The sequence below is a fragment of the Osmia lignaria genome, unplaced genomic scaffold (assembly GCF_051020975.1).
Source record: "Osmia lignaria lignaria isolate PbOS001 unplaced genomic scaffold, iyOsmLign1 scaffold0013, whole genome shotgun sequence".
NCBI classification, from domain to species: domain Eukaryota; kingdom Metazoa; phylum Arthropoda; class Insecta; order Hymenoptera; family Megachilidae; genus Osmia; species Osmia lignaria.
In genome coordinates this window covers 12,862,004-12,889,124 of record NW_027478167.1, presented here as the reverse complement: position 1 = coordinate 12,889,124, position 27,121 = coordinate 12,862,004, and positions in this window count along the sequence as shown.

Sequence of the window (27,121 nt, the reverse complement as noted above, 5' to 3'; positions counted from 1 at the left end):
TTTGTAGAGAATTAAGTTTCCTACTTTTTAGGTTCTATGATATTTTCTGATCAGATGCGTAGTTCTCGAGATATATCAAGATATTTAAAAGTTCCGAAGCCGCACCAACATAATAGAGATACAGAAACACCGTGGCCCCTTTCTTTGAGATAACTCTGCACTACTGCGAGCTGCAAATGCCACTTCCAGCTTAGCTGTGCAGAAGAAGAACAACAAGAAGAAGAAATATCTCGAAATATGTCCGTCAGGCCCCTTCCCTTGAGATAAATCTGCAAATATCTCGGAAACGAAGCGAGCTATGGCAAAATGCTAAGAGACCATTTTTGTAGAGAATTAAGTTCCCTACTTTTTATGTTCTATGATATTTTTTGATCAGATGCGTAGCTCTCGAGATATATCCTGATATTTAAAAGTTCCGAAGCGGCACCAACATAATAGAGATACAGAAACACCGTGGCCCCTTTCTTTGAGGTAACTCTGCACTATTGCTAGCTGCAAATGCCACTTCCAGCTTAGCTGTGCAGAAGAAGAACAACAAGAAGAAGGAATATCTCGAAATATGTCCGTCAGGCCCCTTCCCTTGAGATAAATCTGCAAATATCTCGGAAACCAAGCGAGCTATGGCAAAATGTTTAGAGACCTTATTTGTAGAGAATTAAGTTTCCTACTTTTTATGTTCTACGATATTTTTTGATCAGATGCGTAGTTCTCGAGATATATCAAGATATTTAAAAGTTCCGAAGCCGCACCAACATAATAGAGATACAGAAACACCGTGGCCCCTTTCTTTGAGATAACTCTGCACTATTGCGCGCAGCAAATGCCACTTCCAGCTTAGCTGTGCAGAAGAAGAACAACAAGAAGAAGAAATATCTCGAAATATGTCCGTCAGGCCCCTTCCCTTGAGATAAATCTGCAAATATCTCGGAAACGAAGCGAGCTATGGCAAAATGTTAAGAGACCTTTTTTGTAGAGAATTAAGTTTCCTACTTTTTATGTTTTATGATATTTTTTGATCAGATGCGTAGTTCTCGAGATATATCAAGATATTTAAAAGCTCCGAAGCTGCACCAACATAATAGAGGTACAGAAACACCGTGGCCCCTTTCTTTGAGATAACTCTGCACTATTGCGAGCTGCAAATCCCACTTCCAGCTTAGCTGTGCAGAAGAAGAACAACAAGAATAAGAAATATTTCGAAATATGTCCGTCAGGCCCCTTCCCTTGAGATAAATCTGCAAATATCTCGGAAACGAAGCGAGCTACGGCAAAATGTTAAGAGACCTTTTTTGTAGAAAATTAGGTTTCCTACTTTTTATGTTCTATGATATTTTTTGATCAGATGCGTAGTTCTCGAGATATATCAAGATATTTAAAAGTTCCGAAGCCGCACCAACATAATAGAGATACAGAAACACCGTGGCCCCTTTCTTTGCGATAACTCTGCACTATTGCGAGCTGCAAATGCCACTTCCAGCTTAGCTGTGCAGAAGAAGAACAACAAGAAGAAGAAATATCTGGAAATATGTCCGTCAGGCCCCTTCCCTTGAGATAAATCTGCAAATATCTCGGAAACGAAGCGAGCTACGGCAAAATGTTAAGAGACCCTTTTTGTAGAAAATTAGGATTCCTACTTTTTATGTTGTATGATATTTTTTGAACAGATGCGTAGTTCTCGAGATATATCAAGATATTTAAAAGTTCCGAAGCCGCACCAACATAATAGAGATACAGAAACACCGTGGCCCCTTTCTTTGAGATAACTCTGCACTATTGCGCGCTGCAAATGCCACTTCCAGCTTAGCTGTGCAGAAGAAGAACAACAAGAAGAAGAAATATCTGGAAATATGTCCGTCAGGCCCCTTCCCTTGAGATAAATCTGCAAATATCTCGGAAACGAAGCGAGCTACGGCAAAATGTTAAGAGACCTTTTTTGTAGAGAATTATATTTCCCACAATTTAGGTTCTATGATATTTTTTGATCAGAAGCGTAGTTTTCGAGATATATCGAGATATTTAAAAGATCCGAAGCCGCACCAACATAATAGAGATACAGAAACACCGTGGCCCCTTTCTTTGAGATAACTCTGCACCATTGCGAGCTGGAAATGCCACTTCCAGTTTAGCTGTGCAGAAGAAGAACAACAAGAAGAAGAAATATCTCGAAATATGTCCGTCAGGCCCCTTCCCTTGAGATAAATCTGCAAATATCTCGGAAACGAAGCGAGCTATGGCAAAATGTTAAGAGACCTTTTTTGTAGAGAATTAAGTTTCCTACTTTTTATGTTCTATGATATTTTTTGATCAGATGCGTAGTTCTCGAGATATATCAAGATATTTAAAAGTTCCGAAGCCGCACCAACATAATAGAGATACAGAAACACCGTGGCCCCTTTCTTTGAGATAACTCTGCGCTATTGCGAGCTGGAAATGCCACTTCCAGTTTAGCTGTGCAGAGGAAGAACAACAAGAAGAGGAAATATCTCGAAATATGTCCGTCAGGCCCCTTCCCTTGAGATATATCTGCAAATATCTCGGAAACGAAACGAGCTATGGCAAAATGTTAAGAGACCTTTTTTGTAGGGAATTATGTTTCCTACAATTTATGTTCTATGATATTTTTTGATCAGAAGCGTAGTTTTCGAGATATATCGAGATATTTAAAAGATCCGAAGCTGCACCAACATAATAGAGATACAGAAACACCGTGGCCCCTTTCTTTGAGATAACTCTGCACTAGTGCGAGCCGCAAATGCCGCTTCCAGCTTAGCTGTGCAGAAGAAGAACAACAAGAAGAAGAAATATCTCGAAATATGTCCGTCAGGCCCCTTCCCTCGAGATAAATCTGCAAATATCTCGGAAACGAAGCGAGCTATGGCAAAATGTTAAGAGACCTTTTTTGTAGAGAATTAAGTTTCCTACTTTTTATGTTCTATGATATTTTTTGATCAGATGCGTAGTTCTCGAGATATATCAAGATATCTAAAAGTTCCGAAGCCGCACCAACATAATAGAGATACAGAAACACCGTGGCCCCTTTCTTTGAGATAACTCTGCACTATTGCGAGCTGCAAATGCCACTTCCAGCTTAGCTGTGCAGAAGAAGAACAACAAGAAGAAGAAATATCTGGAAATATGTCCGTCAGGCCCCTTCCCTTGAGATAAATCTGCAAATATCTCGGAAACGAAGCGAGCTACGGCAAAATGTTAAGAGACCTTTTTTGTAGAGAATTGTATTTCCCACAATTTAGGTTCTATGATATTTTTTGATCAGAAGCGTAGTTTTCGAGATATATCGAGATATTTAAAAGATCCGAAGCCGCACCAACATAATAGAGATACAGAAACACCGTGGCCCCTTTCTTTGAGATAACTCTGCACCATTGCGAGCTGGAAATGCCACTTCCAGTTTAGCTGTGCAGAAGAAGAACAACAAGAAGAAGAAATATCTCGAAATATGTCCGTCAGGCCCCTTCCCTTGAGATAAATCTACAAATATCTCGGAAACGAAGCGAGCTATGGCAAAATGTTAAGAGACCTTTTTTGTAGAGAATTAAGTTTCCTACTTTTTATGTTCTATGATATTTTTTGATCAGACGCGTAGTTCTCGAGATATATCAAGATATTTAAAAGTTCCGAAGCCGCACCAACATAATAGAGATACAGAAACACCGTGGCCCCTTTCTTTGAGATAACTCTGCGCTATTGCGAGCTGGAAATGCCACTTCCAGTTTAGCTGTGCAGAGGAAGAACAACAAGAAGAGGAAATATCTCGAAATATGTCCGTCAGGCCCCTTCCCTTGAGATATATCTGCAAATATCTCGGAAACGAAACGAGCTATGGCAAAATGTTAAGAGACCTTTTTGGTAGAGAATGAAGTTTCCTACTTTTTATGTTGTATGATATTTTTGGATCAGATGCGTAGTTCTCGAGATATATCAAGATATTTAAAAGTTCCGAAGCCGCACCAACATAATAGAGATACAGAAACACCGTGGCCCCTTTCTTTGAGATAACTCTGCACTATTGCGAGCTGCAAATGCCACTTCCAGCTTAGCTGTGCAGAAGAAGACCAACAAGAAGAAGAAATATCTCGAAATATATCCGTCAGGCCCCTTCCCTTGAGATAAATCTGCAAATATCTCGGAAACGAAGCGAGCTATGGCAAAATGTTAAGAGACCTTATTTGTAGAGAATTAAGTTTCCTACTTTTTATGTTCTATGATATTATTTGATCAGATGCGTAGTTCTCGAGATATATCAAGATATATAAAAGTTCCGAAGCCGCACCAACATAATAGAGATACAGAAACACCGTGGCCCCTTTCTTTCAAATAACTCTGCACTATTGCGAGCTGGAAATGCCACTTCCTGTTTAGCTGTGCAGAAGAAGAACAACAAGAAGAAGAAATATCCCGAAATATGTCCGTCAGGCCCCTTCCCTTGAGATAAATCTGCATATATCTCGGAAACGAAGCGAGCTATGGCAAAATGTTAAGAGACCTTTTTGGTAGAGAATGAAGTTTCCTACTTTTTATGTTCTATGATATTTTTTGATCAGATGCGTAGTTCTCGAGATATATCAAGATATTTAAAAGTTCCGAAGCCGCACCAACATAATAGAGATACAGAAACACCGTGGCCCCTTTCTTTGAGATAACTCTGCACTATTGCGAGCTGCAAATGCCACTTCCAGCTTAGCTGTGCAGAAGAAGAACAACAAGAAGAAGAAATATCTGGAAATATGTCCGTCAGGCCCCTTCCCTTGAGATAAATCTGCAAATATCTCGGAAACGAAGCGAGCTACGGCAAAATGTTAAGAGACCTTTTTTGTAGAGAATTATGTTTGCTACAATTTATGTTCTATGATATTTTTTGATCAGAAGCGTAGTTTTCGAGATATATCGAGATATTTAAAAGATCCGAAGCTGCACCAACATAATAGAGATACAGAAACACCGTGGCCCCTTTCTTTGAGATAACTCTGCACGAGTGCGAGCCGCAAATGCCGCTTCCAGCTTAGCTGTGCAGAAGAAGAACAACAAGAAGAAGAAATATCTCGAAATATGTCCGTCAGGCCCCTTCCCTCGAGATAAATCTGCAAATATCTCGGAAACGAAGCGAGCTATGGCAAAATGTTAAGAGACCTTTTTTGTAGAGAATTAAGTTTCCTACTTTTTATGTTCTATGATATTTTTTGATCAGATGCGTAGTTCTCGAGATATATCAAGATATCTAAAAGTTCCGAAGCCGCACCAACATAATAGAGATACAGAAACACCGTGGCCCCTTTCTTTGAGATAACTCTGCACTATTGCGAGCTGCAAATGCCACTTCCAGCTTAGCTGTGCAGAAGAAGAACAACAAGAAGAAGAAATATCTGGAAATATGTCCGTCAGGCCCCTTCCCTTGAGATAAATCTGCAAATATCTCGGAAACGAAGCGAGCTACGGCAAACTGTTAAGAGACCTTTTTTGTAGAGAATTATATTTCCCACAATTTAGGTTCTATGATATTTTTTGATCAGAAGCGTAGTTTTCGAGATATATCGAGATATTTAAAAGATCCGAAGCCGCACCAACATAATAGAGATACAGAAACACCGTGGCCCCTTTCTTTGAGATAACTCTGCACCATTGCGAGCTGCAAATGCCACTTCCAGCTTAGCTGTGCAGAAGAAGACCAACAAGAAGAAGAAATATCTCGAAATATGTCCGTCAGGCCCCTTCCCTTGAGATAAATCTGCAAATATCTCGGAAACGAAGCGAGCCATGGCAAAATGTTAAGAGACCGTTTTTGTAGAGAATTAAGTTTCCTACTTTTTATGTTCTATGATATTTTTTGATCAGACGCGTAGTTCTCGAGATATATCAAGATATTTAAAAGTTCCGAAGCCGCACCAACATAATAGAGATACAGAAACACCGTGGCCCCTTTCTTTCAGATAACTCTGCACTATTGCGAGCTGGAAATGCCACTTCCTGTTTAGCTGTGCAGAAGAAGAACAACAACAAGAAGAAGTATCCCGAAATATGTCCGTCAGGCCCCTTCCCTTGAGATAAATCTGCATATATCTCGGAAACGAAGCGAGCTATGGCAAAATGTTAAGAGACCTTTTTGGTAGAGAATGAAGTTTCCTACTTTTTATGTTCTATGATATTTTTGGATCAGATGCGTAGTTCTCGAGATATATCAAGATATTTAAAAGTTCCGAAGCCGCACCAACATAATAGAGATACAGAAACACCGTGGCCCCTTTCTTTGAGATAACTCTGCACTATTGCGAGCTGCAAATGCCACTTCCAGCTTAGCTGTGCAGAAGAAGACCAACAAGAAGAAGAAATATCTCGAAATATGTCCGTCAGGCCCCTTCCCTTGAGATAAATCTGCAAATATCTCGGAAACGAAGCGAGCTATGGCAAAATGTTAAGAGACCTTATTTGTAGAGAATTAAGTTTCCTACTTTTTATGTTCTATGATATTATTTGATCAGATGCGTAGTTCTCGAGATATATCAAGATATATAAAAGTTCCGAAGCCGCACCAACATAATAGAGATACAGAAACACCGTGGCCCCTTTCTTTCAAATAACTCTGCACTATTGCGAGCTGGAAATGCCACTTCCTGTTTAGCTGTGCAGAAGAAGAACAACAAGAAGAAGAAATATCCCGAAATATGTCCGTCAGGCCCCTTCCCTTGAGATAAATCTGCATATATCTCGGAAACGAAGCGAGCTATGGCAAAATGTTAAGAGACCTTTTTGGTAGAGAATGAAGTTTCCTACTTTTTATGTTCTATGATATTTTTTGATCAGATGCGTAGTTCTCGAGATATATCAAGATATTTAAAAGTTCCGAAGCCGCACCAACATAATAGAGATACAGAAACACCGTGGCCCCTTTCTTTGAGATAACTCTGCACTATTGCGAGCTGCAAATGCCACTTCCAGCTTAGCTGTGCAGAAGAAGAACAACAAGAAGAAGAAATATCTCGAAATATGTCCGTCAGGCCCCTTCCCTTGAGATAAATCTGCATATATCTCGGAAACGAAGCGAGCTATGGCAAAATGTTAAGAGACCTTTTTTGTAGAGAATTAAGTTTCCTACTTTTTATGTTCTATGATATTTTTTGATCAGATGCGTAGTTCTCGAGATATATCAAGATATCTAAAAGTTCCGAAGCCGCACCAACATAATAGAGATACAGAAACACCGTGGCCCCTTTCTTCGAGATAACTCTGCACTATTGCGAGCTGCAAATGCCACTTCCAGCTTAGCTGTGCAGAAGAAGAACAACAAGAAGAAGAAATATCTCGAAAAATGTCCGTCAGGCCCCTTCCCTTGAGATAAATCTGCAAATATCTCGGAAACGAAGCGAGCTATGGCAAAATGTTAAGAGACCTTATTTGTAGAGAATTAAGTTTCCTACTTTTTATGTTCTATGATATTATTTGATCAGATGCGCAGTTCTCAAGATATATCAAGATATTTAAAAGTTCCGAAGCCGCACCAACATAATAGAGGTACAGAAACACCGTGGCCCCTTTCTTTCAGATAACTCTGCACTATTGCGAGCTGGAAATGCCACTTCCTGTTTAGCTGTGCAGAAGAAGAACAACAAGAAGAAGAAATATCCCGAAATATGTCCGTCAGGCCCCTTCCCTTGAGATATATCTGCATATATCTCGGAAACGAAGCGAGCTGTGGCAAAATGTTAAGAGACCTTTTTGGTAGAGAATGAAGTTTCCTACTTTTTATGTTCTATGATATTTTTTGATCAGATGCGTAGTTCTCGAGATATATCAAGATATTTAAAAGTTCCGAAGCCGCACCAACATAATAGAGGTACAGAAACACCGTGGCCCCTTTCTTTCAGATAACTCTGCACTATTGCGAGCTGGAAATGCCACTTCCTGTTTAGCTGTGCAGAAGAAGAACAACAAGAAGAAGAAATATCCCGAAATATGTCCGTCAGGCCCCTTCCCTTGAGATAAATCTGCATATATCTCGGAAACGAAGCGAGCTATGGCAAAATGTTAAGAGACCTTTTTGGTAGAGAATGAAGTTTCCTACTTTTTATGTTCCATGATATTTTTTGATCAGATGCGTAGTTCTCGAGATATATCAAGATATTTAAAAGTTCCGAAGCCGCACCAACATAATAGAGATACAGAAACACCGTGGCCCCTTTCTTTGAGATAACTCTGCACTATTGCGAGCTGCAAATGCCACTTCCAGCTTAGCTGTGCAGAAGAAGAACAACAAGAAGAAGAAATATCTCGAAATATGTCCGTCAGACCCCTTCCCTTGAGATAAATCTGCAAATATCTCGGAAACGAAGCGAGCTATGGCAAAATGTTAAGAGACCTTTTTTGTAGAGAATTATGTTTCCCACAATTTACGTTCTATGATATTTTTTGATCAGAAGCGTAGTTTTCGAGATATATCGAGATATTTAAAAGATCCGAAGCCGCACCAACATAATAGAGATACAGAAACACCGTGGCCCCTTTCTTCGAGATAACTCTGCACTATTGCGAGCTGCAAATGCCACTTCCAGCTTAGCTGTGCAGAAGAAGACCAACAAGAAGAAGAAATATCTCGAAATATGTCCGTCAGGCCCCTTCCCTTGAGATAAATCTGCAAATATCTCGGAAACGAAGCGAGCTATGGCAAAATGTTAAGAGACCTTATTTGTGGAGAATTAAGTTTCCTACTTTTTATGTTCTATGATATTATTTGATCAGATGCGTAGTTCTCGAGATATATCAAGATATTTAAAAGTTCCGAAGCCGCACCAACATAATAGAGATACAGAAACACCGTGGCCCCTTTCTTTGAGATAACTCTGCACTATTGCGAGCTGCAAATGCCACTTCCAGCTTAGCTGTGCAGAAGAAGACCAACAAGAAGAAGAAATATCTCGAAATATGTCCGTCAGGCCCCTTCCCTTGAGATAAATCTGCAAATATCTCGGAAACGAAGCGAGCTATGGCAAAATGTTTAGAGACCTTATTTGTAAAGAATTAAGTTTCCTACTTTTTATGTTCTATGATATTATTTGATCAGATGCGTAGTTCTCGAGATATATCAAGATATTTAAAAGTTCCGACGCCGCACCAACATAATAGAGATACAGAAACACCGTGGCCCCTTTCTTTCAGATAACTCTGCACTATTGCGAGCTGGAAATGCCACTTCCTGTTTAGCTGTGCAGAAGAAGAACAACAAGAAGAAGAAATATCCCGAAATATGTCCGTCAGGCCCCTTCCCTTGAGATAAATCTGCATATATCTCGGAAACGAAGCGAGCTATGGCAAAATGTTAAGAGACCTTTTTGGTAGAGAATGAAGTTTCCTACTTTTTATGTTCTATGATATTTTTTGATCAGATGCGTAGTTCTCGAGATATATCAAGATATTTAAAAGTTCCGAAGCCGCACCAACATAATAGAGGTACAGAAACACCGTGGCCCCTTTCTTTCAGATAACTCTGCACTATTGCGAGCTGGAAATGCCACTTCCTGTTTAGCTGTGCAGAAGAAGAACAACAAGAAGAAGAAATATCCCGAAATATGTCCGTCAGGCCCCTTCCCTTGAGATAAATCTGCATATATCTCGGAAACGAAGCGAGCTATGGCAAAATGTTAAGAGACCTTTTTGGTAGAGAATGAAGTTTCCTACTTTTTATGTTCCATGATATTTTTTGATCAGATGCGTAGTTCTCGAGATATATCAAGATATTTAAAAGTTCCGAAGCCGCACCAACATAATAGAGATACAGAAACACCGTGGCCCCTTTCTTTGAGATAACTCTGCACTATTGCGAGCTGCAAATGCCACTTCCAGCTTAGCTGTGCAGAAGAAGAACAACAAGAAGAAGAAATATCTCGAAATATGTCCGTCAGGCCCCTTCCCTTGAGATAAATCTGCAAATATCTCGGAAACGAAGCGAGCTATGGCAAAATGTTAAGAGACCTTATTTGTGGAGAATTAAGTTTCCTACTTTTTATGTTCTATGATATTATTTGATCAGATGCGTAGTTCTCGAGATATATCAAGATATTTAAAAGTTCCGAAGCCGCACCAACATAATAGAGATACAGAAACACCGTGGCCCCTTTCTTTGAGATAACTCTGCACTATTGCGAGCTGCAAATGCCACTTCCAGCTTAGCTGTGCAGAAGAAGACCAACAAGAAGAAGAAATATCTCGAAATATGTCCGTCAGGCCCCTTCCCTTGAGATAAATCTGCAAATATCTCGGAAACGAAGCGAGCTATGGCAAAATGTTAAGAGACCTTATTTGTAAAGAATTAAGTTTCCTACTTTTTATGTTCTATGATATTATTTGATCAGATGCGTAGTTCTCGAGATATATCAAGATATTTAAAAGTTCCGACGCCGCACCAACATAATAGAGATACAGAAACACCGTGGCCCCTTTCTTTCAGATAACTCTGCACTATTGCGAGCTGGAAATGCCACTTCCTGTTTAGCTGTGCACAAGAAGAACAACAAGAAGAAGAAATATCCCGAAATATGTCCGTCAGGCCCCTTCCCTTGAGATAAATCTGCATATATCTCGGAAACGAAGCGAGCTATGGCAAAATGTTAAGAGACCTTTTTGGTAGAGAATGAAGTTTCCTACTTTTTAGGTTCTATGATATTTTTTGATCAGATGCGTAGTTCTCGAGATATATCAAGATATTTAAAAGTTCCGAAGCCGCACCAACATAATAGAGATACAGAAACACCGTGGCCCCTCCTTTGAGATAACTCTGCACTATTGCGAGCTGCAAATGCCACTTCCAGCTTAGCTGTGCAGAAGAAGAACAACAAGAAGAAGAAATATCTCGAAATATGTCCGTCAGGCCCCTTCCCTTGAGATAAATCTGCAAATATCTCGGAAACGAAGCGAGCTATGGCAAAATGTTAAGAGACCTTATTTGTAGAGAATTAAGTTTCCTACTTTTTATGTTCTATGATATTATTTGATCAGATGCGTACTTCTCGAGATATATCAAGATATTTAAAAGTTCCGAAGCCGCACCAACATAATAGAGATACAGAAACACCGTGGCCCCTTTCTTTGAGTTAACTCGGCACTACTGCGAGCTGGAAATGCCACTTCCAGTTTAGCTGTGCAGAAGAAGAACAACAAGAAGAAGAAATATCTCGAAATATGTCCGTCAGGCCCCTTCCCTTGAGATAAATCTGCAAGTATCTTGGAAACGAAGCGAGCTATGGCAAAATGTTAAGAGACCTTTTTTGTAGAGAATTAAGTTTCCTACTTTTTATGTTCTATGATATTTTTTGATCAGATGCGTAGTTCTCGAGATATATCAAGATATTTAAAAGTTCCGAAGCCGCACCAACATAATAGAGATACAGAAACACCGTGGCCCCTTTCTTCGAGATAACTCTGCACTATTGCGAGCTGCAAATGCCACTTCCAGCTTAGCTGTGCAGAAGAAGAACAACAAGAAGAAGAAATATCTCGAAAAATGTCCGTCAGGCCCCTTCCCTTGAGATAAATCTGCAAATATCTCGGAAACCAAGCGAGCTATGGCAAAATGTTAAGAGACCTTATTTGTAGAGAATTAAGTTTCCTACTTTTTATGTTCTATGATATTTTTTGATCAGATGCGTAGTTCTCGAGATATATCAAGATATTTAAAAGTTCCGAAGCCGCACCAACATAATAGAGATACAGAAAGACCGTGGCCCCTTTCTTCGAGATAACTCTGCACTATTGCGAGCTGCAAATGCCACTTCCAGCTAAGCTGTGCAGAAGAAGAACAACAAGAAGAAGAAATATCTCGAAATATGTCCGTCAGGCCCCTTCCCTTGAGATAAATCTGCAAATATCTCGGAAACGAAGAGAGCTATGGCAAAATGTTAAGAGACCTTTTTTGTAGAGAATTAAGTTTCCTACTTTTCATGTTCTATGATATTTTTTGATCAGATGCGTAGTTCTCGAGATATATCAAGATATTTAAAAGTTCCGAAGCCGCACCAACATAATAGAGATACAGAAACACCGTGGCCCCTTTCTTTGAGATAACTCTGCACTATTGCGAGCTGTAAATGCCACTTCCAGTTTAGCTGTGCAGAAGAAGAACAACAAGAAGAAGAAATATCTCGAAATATGTCCGTCAGGCCCCTTCCCTTGAGATATATCTGCAAATATCTCGGAAACGAAGCGAGCTGTGGCAAAATGTTAAGAGACCTTTTTTGTAGAGAATTATGTTTCCTACAATCTATGTTCTATGATATTTTTTGATCAGAAGCGTAGTTTTCGAGATATATCGAGATATTTAAAAGTTCCGAAGCCGCACCAACATAATAGAGATACAGAAACACCGTGGCCCCTTTCTTTGAGATAACTCTGCGCTATTGCGAGCTGGAAATGCCACTTCCAGTTTAGCTGTGCAGAAGAAGAATAACAAGAAGAGGAAATATCTCGAAATATGTCCGTCAGGCCCCTTCCCTTGAGATATATCTGCAAATATCTCGGAAACGAAACGAGCTATGGCAAAATGTTAAGAGACCGTTTTTGTAGAGAATTAAGTTTCCTACTTTTTATGTTCTATGATATTTTTTGATCAGACGCGTAGTTCTCGAGATATATCAAGATATTTAAAAGTTCCGAAGCCGCACCAACATAATAGAGATACAGAAACACCGTGGCCCCTTTCTTTGAGATAACTCTGCACTATTGCGAGCTGCAAATGCCACTTCCAGCTAAGCTGTGCAGAAGAAGAACAACAAGAAGAAGAAATATCTCGAAATATGTCCGTCAGGCCCCTTCCCGTGAGATAAATCTGCAAATATCTCGGAAACGAAGAGAGCTATGGCAAAATGTTAAGAGACCTTTTTTGTAGAGAATTAAGTTTCCTACTTTTCATGTTCTATGATATTTTTTGATCAGATGCGTAGTTCTCGAGATATATCAAGATATTTAAAAGTTCCGAAGCCGCACCAACATAATAGAGATACAGAAACACCGTGGCCCCTTTCTTTGAGATAACTCTGCACTATTGCGAGCTGTAAATGCCACTTCCAGTTTAGCTGTGCAGAAGAAGAACAACAAGAAGAAGAAATATCTCGAAATATGTCCGTCAGGCCCCTTCCCTTGAGATATATCTGCAAATATCTCGGAAACGAAGCGAGCTATGGCAAAATGTTAAGAGACCTTTTTTGTAGAGAATTATGTTTCCTACAATCTATGTTCTATGATATTTTTTGATCAGAAGCGTAGTTTTCGAGATATATCGAGATATTTAAAAGTTCCGAAGCCGCACCAACATAATAGAGATACAGAAACACCGTGGCCCCTTTCTTTGAGATAACTCTGCGCTATTGCGAGCTGGAAATGCCACTTCCAGTTTAGCTGTGCAGAAGAAGAATAACAAGAAGAGGAAATATCTCGAAATATGTCCGTCAGGCCCCTTCCCTTGAGATATATCTGCAAATATCTCGGAAACGAAACGAGCTATGGCAAAATGTTAAGAGACCGTTTTTGTAGAGAATTAAGTTTCCTACTTTTTATGTTCTATGATATTTTTTGATCAGACGCGTAGTTCTCGAGATATATCAAGATATTTAAAAGTTCCGAAGCCGCACCAACATAATAGAGATACAGAAACACCGTGGCCCCTTTCTTTGAGATAACTCTGCACTATTGCGAGCTGCAAATGCCACTTCCAGCTAAGCTGTGCAGAAGAAGAACAACAAGAAGAAGAAATATCTCGAAATATGTCCGTCAGGCCCCTTCCCGTGAGATAAATCTGCAAATATCTCGGAAACGAAGCGAGCTATGGCAAAATGTTAAGAGACCTTTTTTGTAGAGAATTCTGTTTCCTACAATCTATGTTCTATGATATTTTTTGATCAGAAGCGTAGTTTTCGAGATATATCGAGATATTTAAAATTTCCGAAGCCGCCCCAACATAATAGAGATACAGAAACACCGTGGCCCCTTTCTTTGAGATAACTCTGCACTATTGCGAGCTGCAGATGCCACTTCCAGCTTAGCTGTGCAGAGGAAGAACAACAAGAAGAAAAAATATCTCGAAATATGTCCGTCAGGCCAGTTCCTTTGAGCTGAATCTGCAAATATCTCGGAAACGAAGCGAGCTATGGCAAAATGTTAAGAGACGTTTTTTGTAGAGAATTATGTTTCCTACAATTTATGTTCTATGATATTTTTTGATCAGAAGCGTAGTTTTCGAGATATATCGAGATATTTAAAAGTTCCGAAGACGCACCAACATAATAGAGATACAGAAACACCGTGGCCCCTTTCTTCGAGATAACTCTGCACTATTGCGAGCTGCAAATGCCACTTCCAGCTTAGCTGTGCAGAAGAAGACCAACAAGAAGAAGAAATATCTCGAAATATGTCCGTCAGGCCCCTTCCCTTGAGATAAATCTGCAAATATCTCGGAAACGAAGCGAGCTATGGCAAAATGTTAAGAGACCTTATTTGTGGAGAATTAAGTTTCCTACTTTTTATGTTCTATGATATTATTTGATCAGATGCGTAGTTCTCGAGATATATCAAGATATTTAAAAGTTCCGAAGCCGCACCAACATAATAGAGATACAGAAACACCGTGGCCCCTTTCTTTGAGATAACTCTGCACTATTGCGAGCTGCAAATGCCACTTCCAGCTTAGCTGTGCAGAAGAAGAACAACAAGAAGAAGAAATATCTCGAAATATGTCCGTCAGGCCCCTTCCCTTGAGATAAATCTGCAAATATCTCGGAAACGAAGCGAGCTATGGCAAAATGTTAAGCGACTTTATTTGTAGAGAATTAAGTTTCCTACTTTTTACGTTGTATGATATTTTTTAATCAGATGCGTAGTTCTCGAGATATATAAAGATATTTTAAAGTTCCGAAGCCGCACCAACATAATAGAGATACAGAAACACCGTGGCCCCTTTCTTCGAGATAACTCTGCACTATTGCGAGCTGCAAATGCCACTTCCAGCTTAGCTGTGCAGAAGAAGAACAACAAGAAGAAGAAATATCTCGAAAAATGTCCGTCAGGCCCCTTCCCTTGAGATAAATCTGCAAATATCTCGGAAACCAAGCGAGCTATGGCAAAATGTTAAGAGACCTTATTTGTAGAGAATTAAGTTTCCTACTTTTTATGTTCTATGATATTTTTTGATCAGATGCGTAGTTCTCGAGATATATCAAGATATTTAAAAGTTCCGAAGCCGCACCAACATAATAGAGATACAGAAACACCGTGGCCCCTTTCTTTGAGATAACTCTGCACTATTGCGAGCTGTAAATGCCACGTCCAGCTTAGCTGTGCAGAAGAAGAACAACAAGAAGAAGAAATATCTCGAAATATGTCCGTCAGGCCCCTTCCCTCGAGATAAATCTGCAAATATCTCGGAAACGAAGCGAGCTATGGCAAAATGTTAAGAGACCTTTTTTGTAGAGAATTAAGTTTCCTACTTTTTATGTTCTATGATATTTTTTGATCGGATGCGTAGCTCTCGAGATATATCAAGATATTTAAAAGTTCCGAAGCCGCACCAACATAATAGAGATACAGAAACACCGTGGCCCCTTTCTTTGAGATAACTCTGCACTATTGCGAGCTGCAAATGCCACTTCCAGCTTAGCTGTGCAGAAGAAGAACAACAAGAAGAAGAAATATCTCGAAATATGTCCGTCAGGCCCCTTCCCTTGAGATATATCTGCAAATATCTCGGAAACGAAGCGAGCTATGGCAAAATGTTAAGAGACCTTTTTTGTAGAGAATTATGTTTCCTACAATCTATGTTCTATGATATTTTTTGATCAGAAGCGTAGTTTTCGAGATATATCGAGATATTTAAAAGTTCCGAAGCCGCCCCAACATAATAGAGATACAGAAACACCGTGGCCCCTTTCTTTGAGATAACTCTGCACTATTGCGAGCTGCAGATGCCACTTCCAGCTTAGCTGTGCAGAGGAAGAACAACAAGAAGAAAAAATATCTCGAAATATGTCCGTCAGGCCAGTTCCTTTGAGCTGAATCTGCAAATATCTCGGAAACGAAGCGAGCTATGGCAAAATGTTAAGCGACGTTTTTTGTAGAGAATTATGTTTCCTACAATTTATGTTCTATAATATTTTTTGATCAGAAGCGTAGTTTTCGAGATATATCGAGATATTTAAAAGTTCCGAAGACGCACCAACATAATAGAGATACAGAAACACCGTGGCCCCTTTCTTTGAGATAACTCTGCACTATTGCGAGCTGCAAATGCCACTTCCAGCTTAGCTGTGCAGAAGAAGAACAACAAGAAGAAGAAATATCTCGAAATATGTCCGTCAGGCCCCTTCCCTTGAGATAAATCTGCAAATATCTCGGAAACCAAGCGAGCTATGGCAAAATGTTAAGAGACCTTATTTGTAGAGAATTAGGTTTCCTACTTTTTATGTTCTATGATATTTTTTGATCAGATGCGTAGTTCTCGAGATATATCAAGATATTTGAAAGTTCCGAAGCCGCACCAACATAATAGAGATACAGAAACACCGTGGCCCCTTTCTTTGAGATAACTCTGCACTATTGCGAGCTGCAAATGCCACTTCCAGCTTAGCTGTGCAGAAGAAGAACAACAAGAAGAAGAAATATCTCGAAATATGTCCGTCAGACCCCTTCCCTTGAGATAAATCTGCAAATATCTCGGAAACGAAGCGAGCTATGGCAAAATGTTAAGAGACCTTTTTTGTAGAGAATTATGTTTCCCACAATTTACGTTCTATGATATTTTTTGATCAGAAGCGTAGTTTTCGAGATATATCGAGATATTTAAAAGATCCGAAGCCGCACCAACATAATAGAGATACAGAAACACCGTGGCCCCTTTCTTCGAGATAACTCTGCACTATTGCGAGCTGCAAATGCCACTTCCAGCTTAGCTGTGCAGAAGAAGACCAACAAGAAGAAGAAATATCTCGAAATATGTCCGTCAGGCCCCTTCCCTTGAGATAAATCTGCAAATATCTCGGAAACGAAGCGAGCTATGGCAAAATGTTAAGAGACCTTATTTGTGGAGAATTAAGTTTCCTACTTTTTATGTTCTATGATATTATTTGATCAGCTGCGTAGTTCTCGAGATATATCAAGATATTTAAAAGTTCCGAAGCCGCACCAACATAATAGAGATACAGAAATACCGTGGCCCCTTTCTTTGAGATAACTCTGCACTATTGCGAGCTGCAAATGCCACTTCCAGCTTAGCTGTGCAGAAGAAGAACAACAAGAAGAAGAAATATCTCGAAATATGTCCGTCAGGCCCCTTCCCTTGAGATAAATCTGCAAGTATCTTGGAAACGAAGCGAGCTATGGCAAAATGTTAAGAGACCTTTTTTGTAGAGAATTAAGTTTCCTACTTTTTATGTTCTATGATATTTTTTGATCAGATGCGTAGTTCTCGAGATATATCAAGATATTTAAAAGTTCCGAAGCCGCACCAACATAATAGAGATACAGAAACACCGTGGCCCCTTTCTTTGAGATAACTCTGCACTATTGCGAGCTGTAAATGCCACGTCCAGCTTAGCTGTGCAGAAGAAGAACAACAAGAAGAAGAAATATCTCGAAATATGTCCGTCAGGCCCCTTCCCTCGAGATAAATCTGCAAATATCTCGGAAACGAAGCGAGCTATGGCAAAATGTTAAGAGACCTTATTTGTGGAGAATTAAGTTTCCTACTTTTTATGTTCTATGATATTATTTGATCAGCTGCGTAGTTCTCGAGATATATCAAGATATTTAAAAGTTCCGAAGCCGCACCAACATAATAGAGATACAGAAATACCGTGGCCCCTTTCTTTGAGATAACTCTGCACTATTGCGAGCTGCAAATGCCACTTCCAGCTTAGCTGTGCAGAAGAAGAACAACAAGAAGAAGAAATATCTCGAAATATGTCCGTCAGGCCCCTTCCCTTGAGATAAATCTGCAAGTATCTTGGAAACGAAGCGAGCTATGGCAAAATGTTAAGAGACCTTTTTTGTAGAGAATTAAGTTTCCTACTTTTTATGTTCTATGATATTTTTTGATCAGATGCGTAGTTCTCGAGATATATCAAGATATTTAAAAGTTCCGAAGCCGCACCAACATAATAGAGATACAGAAACACCGTGGCCCCTTTCTTTGAGATAACTCTGCACTATTGCGAGCTGTAAATGCCACGTCCAGCTTAGCTGTGCAGAAGAAGAACAACAAGAAGAAGAAATATCTCGAAATATGTCCGTCAGGCCCCTTCCCTCGAGATAAATCTGCAAATATCTCGGAAACGAAGCGAGCTATGGCAAAATGTTAAGAGACCTTTTTTGTAGAGAATTAAGTTTCCTACTTTTTATGTTCTATGATATTTCTTGATCGGATGCGTAGCTCTCGAGATATATCAAGATATTTAAAAGTTCCGAAGCCGCACCAACATAATAGAGATACAGAAACACCGTGGCCCCTTTCTTTGAGATAACTCTGCACTATTGCGAGCTGCAAATGCCACTTCCAGCTTAGCTGTGCAGAAGAAGAACAACAAGAAGAAGAAATATCTCGAAATATGTCCGTCAGGCCCCTTCCCTTGAGATAAATCTGCAAGTATCTTGGAAACGAAGCGAGCTATGGCAAAATGTTAAGAGACCTTTTTTGTAGAGAATTAAGTTTCCTACTTTTTATGTTCTATGATATTTTTTGATCAGATGCGTAGTTCTCGAGATATATCAAGATATTTAAAAGTTCCGAAGCCGCACCAACATAATAGAGATACAGAAACACCGTGGCCCCTTTCTTTGAGATAACTCTGCACTATTGCGAGCTGCAAATGCCACTTCCAGCTTAGCTGTGCAGAAGAAGAACAACAAGAAGAAGAAATATCTCGAAATATGTCCGTCAGGCCCCTTCCCTTGAGATAAATCTGCAAATATCTCGGAAACGAAGCGAGCTATGGCAAAATGTTAAGAGACCTTATTTGTGGAGAATTAAGTTTCCTACTTTTTATGTTCTATGATATTATTTGATCAGATGCGTAGTTCTCGAGATATATCAAGATATTTAAAAGTTCCGAAGCCGCACCAACATAATAGAGATACAGAAACACCGTGGCCCCTTTCTTTGAGATAACTCTGCACTATTGCGAGCTGTAAATGCCACGTCCAGCTTAGCTGTGCAGAAGAAGAACAACAAGAAGAAGAAATATCTCGAAATATGTCCGTCAGGCCCCTTCCCTCGAGATAAATCTGCAAATATCTCGGAAACGAAGCGAGCTATGGCAAAATGTTAAGAGACCTTTTTTGTAGAGAATTAAGTTTCCTACTTTTTATGTTCTATGATATTTCTTGATCGGATGCGTAGCTCTCGAGATATATCAAGATATTTAAAAGTTCCGAAGCCGCACCAACATAATAGAGATACAGAAACACCGTGGCCCCTTTCTTTGAGATAACTCTGCACTATTGCGAGCTGCAAATGCCACTTCCAGCTTAGCTGTGCAGAAGAAGAACAACAAGAAGAAGAAATATCTCGAAATATGTCCGTCAGGCCCCTTCCCTTGAGATAAATCTGCAAGTATCTTGGAAACGAAGCGAGCTATGGCAAAATGTTAAGAGACCTTTTTTGTAGAGAATTAAGTTTCCTACTTTTTATGTTCTATGATATTTTTTGATCAGATGCGTAGTTCTCGAGATATATCAAGATATTTAAAAGTTCCGAAGCCGCACCAACATAATAGAGATACAGAAACACCGTGGCCCCTTTCTTTGAGATAACTCTGCACTATTGCGAGCTGCAAATGCCACTTCCAGCTTAGCTGTGCAGAAGAAGAACAACAAGAAGAAGAAATATCTCGAAATATGTCCGTCAGGCCCCTTCCCTTGAGATAAATCTGCAAATATCTCGGAAACGAAGCGAGCTATGGCAAAATGTTAAGCGACTTTATTTGTAGAGAATTAAGTTTCCTACTTTTTACGTTCTATGATATTTTTTAATCAGATGCGTAGTTCTCGAGATATATAAAGATATTTTAAAGTTCCGAAGCCGCACCAACATAATAGAGATACAGAAATACCGTGGCCCCTTTCTTCGAGATAACTCTGCACTATTGCGAGCTGCAAATGCCACTTCCAGCTTAGCTGTGCAGAAGAAGAACAACAAGAAGAAGAAATATCTCGAAAAATGTCCGTCAGGCCCCTTCCCTTGAGATAAATCTGCAAATATCTCGGAAACGAAGCGAGCTATGGCAAAATGTTAAGAGACCTTATTTGTAGAGAATTAAGTTTCCTACTTTTTATGTTCTATGATATTTTTTGATCAGATGCGTAGTTCTCGAGATATATCGAGATATTTAAAAGTTCCGAAGCCGCACCAACATAATAGAGATACAGAAACACCGTGGCCCCTTTCTTTGAGATAACTCTTTACTATTGCGAGCTGTAAATGCCACGTCCAGCTTAGCTGTGCAGAAGAAGAACAACAAGAAGAAGAAATATCTCGAAAAATGTCCGTCAGGCCCCTTCCCTCGAGATAAATCTGCAAATATCTCGGAAACGAAGCGAGCTATGGCAAAATGTTAAGAGACCTTTTTTGTAGAGAATTAAGTTTCCTACTTTTTATGCTCTATGATATTTTTTGATCGGATGCGTAGTTCTCGAGATATATCAAGATATTTAAAAAATCCGAAGCCGCACCAACATAATAGAGATACAGAAACACCGTGGCCCCTTTCTTTGAGATAACTCTGCACTATTGCGAGCTGCAAATGCCACTTCCAGCTTAGCTGTGCAGAAGAAGAACAACAAAAAGAAGAAATATCTCGAAATATGTCCGTCAGGCCCCTTCCCTTGAGATAAATCTGCAAATATCTCGGAAACGAAGCGAGCTATGGCAAAATGTTAAGAGACCTTTTTGGTAGAGAATGAAGTTTCCTACTTTTTATGTTCTATGATATTTTTTGATCAGATGCGTAGTTCTCGAGATATATCAAGATATTTAAAAGTTCCGAAGCCGCACCAACATAATAGAGATACAGAAACACCGTGGCCCCTTTCTTTGAGATAACTCTGCACTATTGCGAGCTGCAAATGCCACTTCCAGCTTAGCTGTGCAGAAGAAGAACAACAAGAAGAAGAAATATCTCGAAATATGTCCGTCAGGCCCCTTCCCTTGAGATAAATCTGCAAATATCTCGGAAACGAAGCGAGCTATGGCAAAATGTTAAGCGACTTTATTTGTAGAGAATTAAGTTTCCTACTTTTTACGTTCTATGATATTTTTTGATCAGATGCGTAGTTCTCGAGATATATCAAGATATTTTAAAGTTCCGAAGCCGCACCAACATAATAGAGATACAGAAACACCGTGGCCCCTTTCTTTGAGATAACTCTGCACTACTGCGAGCTGGAAATGCCACTTCCAGTTTAGCTGTGCAGAAGAAGAACAACAAGAAGAAGAAATATCTCGAAATATGTCCGTCAGACCCCTTCCCTTGAGATAAATCTGCAAATATCTCGGAAACGAAGCGAGCTATGGCAAAATGTTAAGAGACCTTTTTTGTAGAGAATTATGTTTCCCACAATTTACGTTCTATGATATTTTTTGATCAGAAGCGTAGTTTTCGAGATATATCGAGATATTTAAAAGATCCGAAGCCGCACCAACATAATAGAGATACAGAAACACCGTGGCCCCTTTCTTCGAGATAACTCTGCACTATTGCGAGCTGCAAATGCCACTTCCAGCTTAGCTGTGCAGAAGAAGACCAACAAGAAGAAGAAATATCTCGAAATATGTCCGTCAGGCCCCTTCCCTTGAGATAAATCTGCAAATATCTCGGAAACGAAGCGAGCTATGGCAAAATGTTAAGAGACCTTATTTGTGGAGAATTAAGTTTCCTACTTTTTATGTTCTATGATATTATTTGATCAGCTGCGTAGTTCTCGAGATATATCAAGATATTTAAAAGTTCCGAAGCCGCACCAACATAATAGAGATACAGAAATACCGTGGCCCCTTTCTTTGAGATAACTCTGCACTATTGCGAGCTGCAAATGCCACTTCCAGCTTAGCTGTGCAGAAGAAGAACAACAAGAAGAAGAAATATCTCGAAATATGTCCGTCAGGCCCCTTCCCTTGAGATAAATCTGCAAGTATCTTGGAAACGAAGCGAGCTATGGCAAAATGTTAAGAGACCTTTTTTGTAGAGAATTAAGTTTCCTACTTTTTATGTTCTATGATATTTTTTGATCAGATGCGTAGTTCTCGAGATATATCAAGATATTTAAAAGTTCCGAAGCCGCACCAACATAATAGAGATACAGAAACACCGTGGCCCCTTTCTTTGAGATAACTCTGCACTATTGCGAGCTGTAAATGCCACGTCCAGCTTAGCTGTGCAGAAGAAGAACAACAAGAAGAAGAAATATCTCGAAATATGTCCGTCAGGCCCCTTCCCTCGAGATAAATCTGCAAATATCTTGGAAACGAAGCGAGCTATGGCAAAATGTTAAGAGACCTTTTTTGTAGAGAATTAAGTTTCCTACTTTTTATGTTCTATGATATTTTTTGATCAGATGCGTAGTTCTCGAGATATATCAAGATATTTAAAAGTTCCGAAGCCGCACCAACATAATAGAGATACAGAAACACCGTGGCCCCTTTCTTTGAGATAACTCTGCACTATTGCGAGCTGCAAATGCCACTTCCAGCTTAGCTGTGCAGAAGAAGAACAACAAGAAGAAGAAATATCTCGAAATATGTCCGTCAGGCCCCTTCCCTTGAGATAAATCTGCAAATATCTCGGAAACGAAGCGAGCTATGGCAAAATGTTAAGCGACTTTATTTGTAGAGAATTAAGTTTCCTACTTTTTACGTTCTATGATATTTTTTGATCAGATGCGTAGTTCTCGAGATATATCAAGATATTTTAAAGTTCCGAAGCCGCACCAACATAATAGAGATACAGAAACACCGTGGCCCCTTTCTTTGAGATAACTCTGCACTACTGCGAGCTGGAAATGCCACTTCCAGTTTAGCTGTGCAGAAGAAGAACAACAAGAAGAAGAAATATCTCGAAATATGTCCGTCAGACCCCTTCCCTTGAGATAAATCTGCAAATATCTCGGAAACGAAGCGAGCTATGGCAAAATGTTAAGAGACCTTTTTTGTAGAGAATTATGTTTCCCACAATTTACGTTCTATGATATTTTTTGATCAGAAGCGTAGTTTTCGAGATATATCGAGATATTTAAAAGATCCGAAGCCGCACCAACATAATAGAGATACAGAAACACCGTGGCCCCTTTCTTCGAGATAACTCTGCACTATTGCGAGCTGCAAATGCCACTTCCAGCTTAGCTGTGCAGAAGAAGACCAACAAGAAGAAGAAATATCTCGAAATATGTCCGTCAGGCCCCTTCCCTTGAGATAAATCTGCAAATATCTCGGAAACGAAGCGAGCTATGGCAAAATGTTAAGAGACCTTATTTGTGGAGAATTAAGTTTCCTACTTTTTATGTTCTATGATATTATTTGATCAGCTGCGTAGTTCTCGAGATATATCAAGATATTTAAAAGTTCCGAAGCCGCACCAACATAATAGAGATACAGAAATACCGTGGCCCCTTTCTTTGAGATAACTCTGCACTATTGCGAGCTGCAAATGCCACTTCCAGCTTAGCTGTGCAGAAGAAGAACAACAAGAAGAAGAAATATCTCGAAATATGTCCGTCAGGCCCCTTCCCTTGAGATAAATCTGCAAGTATCTTGGAAACGAAGCGAGCTATGGCAAAATGTTAAGAGACCTTTTTTGTAGAGAATTAAGTTTCCTACTTTTTATGTTCTATGATATTTTTTGATCAGATGCGTAGTTCTCGAGATATATCAAGATATTTAAAAGTTCCGAAGCCGCACCAACATAATAGAGATACAGAAACACCGTGGCCCCTTTCTTTGAGATAACTCTGCACTATTGCGAGCTGTAAATGCCACGTCCAGCTTAGCTGTGCAGAAGAAGAACAACAAGAAGAAGAAATATCTCGAAATATGTCCGTCAGGCCCCTTCCCTCGAGATAAATCTGCAAATATCTCGGAAACGAAGCGAGCTATGGCAAAATGTTAAGAGACCTTATTTGTGGAGAATTAAGTTTCCTACTTTTTATGTTCTATGATATTATTTGATCAGCTGCGTAGTTCTCGAGATATATCAAGATATTTAAAAGTTCCGAAGCCGCACCAACATAATAGAGATACAGAAATACCGTGGCCCCTTTCTTTGAGATAACTCTGCACTATTGCGAGCTGCAAATGCCACTTCCAGCTTAGCTGTGCAGAAGAAGAACAACAAGAAGAAGAAATATCTCGAAATATGTCCGTCAGGCCCCTTCCCTTGAGATAAATCTGCAAGTATCTTGGAAACGAAGCGAGCTATGGCAAAATGTTAAGAGACCTTTTTTGTAGAGAATTAAGTTTCCTACTTTTTATGTTCTATGATATTTTTTGATCAGATGCGTAGTTCTCGAGATATATCAAGATATTTAAAAGTTCCGAAGCCGCACCAACATAATAGAGATACAGAAACACCGTGGCCCCTTTCTTTGAGATAACTCTGCACTATTGCGAGCTGTAAATGCCACGTCCAGCTTAGCTGTGCAGAAGAAGAACAACAAGAAGAAGAAATATCTCGAAATATGTCCGTCAGGCCCCTTCCCTCGAGATAAATCTGCAAATATCTCGGAAACGAAGCGAGCTATGGCAAAATGTTAAGAGACCTTTTTTGTAGAGAATTAAGTTTCCTACTTTTTATGTTCTATGATATTTCTTGATCGGATGCGTAGCTCTCGAGATATATCAAGATATTTAAAAGTTCCGAAGCCGCACCAACATAATAGAGATACAGAAACACCGTGGCCCCTTTCTTTGAGATAACTCTGCACTATTGCGAGCTGCAAATGCCACTTCCAGCTTAGCTGTGCAGAAGAAGAACAACAAGAAGAAGAAATATCTCGAAATATGTCCGTCAGGCCCCTTCCCTTGAGATAAATCTGCAAGTATCTTGGAAACGAAGCGAGCTATGGCAAAATGTTAAGAGACCTTTTTTGTAGAGAATTAAGTTTCCTACTTTTTATGTTCTATGATATTTTTTGATCAGATGCGTAGTTCTCGAGATATATCAAGATATTTAAAAGTTCCGAAGCCGCACCAACATAATAGAGATACAGAAACACCGTGGCCCCTTTCTTTGAGATAACTCTGCACTATTGCGAGCTGCAAATGCCACTTCCAGCTTAGCTGTGCAGAAGAAGAACAACAAGAAGAAGAAATATCTCGAAATATGTCCGTCAGGCCCCTTCCCTTGAGATAAATCTGCAAATATCTCGGAAACGAAGCGAGCTATGGCAAAATGTTAAGAGACCTTATTTGTGGAGAATTAAGTTTCCTACTTTTTATGTTCTATGATATTATTTGATCAGATGCGTAGTTCTCGAGATATATCAAGATATTTAAAAGTTCCGAAGCCGCACCAACATAATAGAGATACAGAAACACCGTGGCCCCTTTCTTTGAGATAACTCTGCACTATTGCGAGCTGTAAATGCCACGTCCAGCTTAGCTGTGCAGAAGAAGAACAACAAGAAGAAGAAATATCTCGAAATATGTCCGTCAGGCCCCTTCCCTCGAGATAAATCTGCAAATATCTCGGAAACGAAGCGAGCTATGGCAAAATGTTAAGAGACCTTTTTTGTAGAGAATTAAGTTTCCTACTTTTTATGTTCTATGATATTTCTTGATCGGATGCGTAGCTCTCGAGATATATCAAGATATTTAAAAGTTCCGAAGCCGCACCAACATAATAGAGATACAGAAACACCGTGGCCCCTTTCTTTGAGATAACTCTGCACTATTGCGAGCTGCAAATGCCACTTCCAGCTTAGCTGTGCAGAAGAAGAACAACAAGAAGAAGAAATATCTCGAAATATGTCCGTCAGGCCCCTTCCCTTGAGATAAATCTGCAAGTATCTTGGAAACGAAGCGAGCTATGGCAAAATGTTAAGAGACCTTTTTTGTAGAGAATTAAGTTTCCTACTTTTTATGTTCTATGATATTTTTTGATCAGATGCGTAGTTCTCGAGATATATCAAGATATTTAAAAGTTCCGAAGCCGCACCAACATAATAGAGATACAGAAACACCGTGGCCCCTTTCTTTGAGATAACTCTGCACTATTGCGAGCTGCAAATGCCACTTCCAGCTTAGCTGTGCAGAAGAAGAACAACAAGAAGAAGAAATATCTCGAAATATGTCCGTCAGGCCCCTTCCCTTGAGATAAATCTGCAAATATCTCGGAAACGAAGCGAGCTATGGCAAAATGTTAAGCGACTTTATTTGTAGAGAATTAAGTTTCCTACTTTTTACGTTCTATGATATTTTTTAATCAGATGCGTAGTTCTCGAGATATATAAAGATATTTTAAAGTTCCGAAGCCGCACCAACATAATAGAGATACAGAAACACCGTGGCCCCTTTCTTCGAGATAACTCTGCACTATTGCGAGCTGCAAATGCCACTTCCAGCTTAGCTGTGCAGAAGAAGAACAACAAGAAGAAGAAATATCTCGAAAAATGTCCGTCAGGCCCCTTCCCTTGAGATAAATCTGCAAATATCTCGGAAACGAAGCGAGCTATGGCAAAATGTTAAGAGACCTTATTTGTAGAGAATTAAGTTTCCTACTTTTTATGTTCTATGATATTTTTTGATCAGATGCGTAGTTCTCGAGATATATCGAGATATTTAAAAGTTCCGAAGCCGCACCAACATAATAGAGATACAGAAACACCGTGGCCCCTTTCTTTGAGATAACTCTTTACTATTGCGAGCTGTAAATGCCACGTCCAGCTTAGCTGTGCAGAAGAAGAACAACAAGAAGAAGAAATATCTCGAAATATGTCCGTCAGGCCCCTTCCCTTGAGATAAATCTGCAAATATCTCGGAAACGAAGCGAGCTATGGCAAAATGTTAAGCGACTTTATTTGTAGAGAATTAAGTTTCCTACTTTTTACGTTCTATGATATTTTTTGATCAGATGCGTAGTTCTCGAGATAT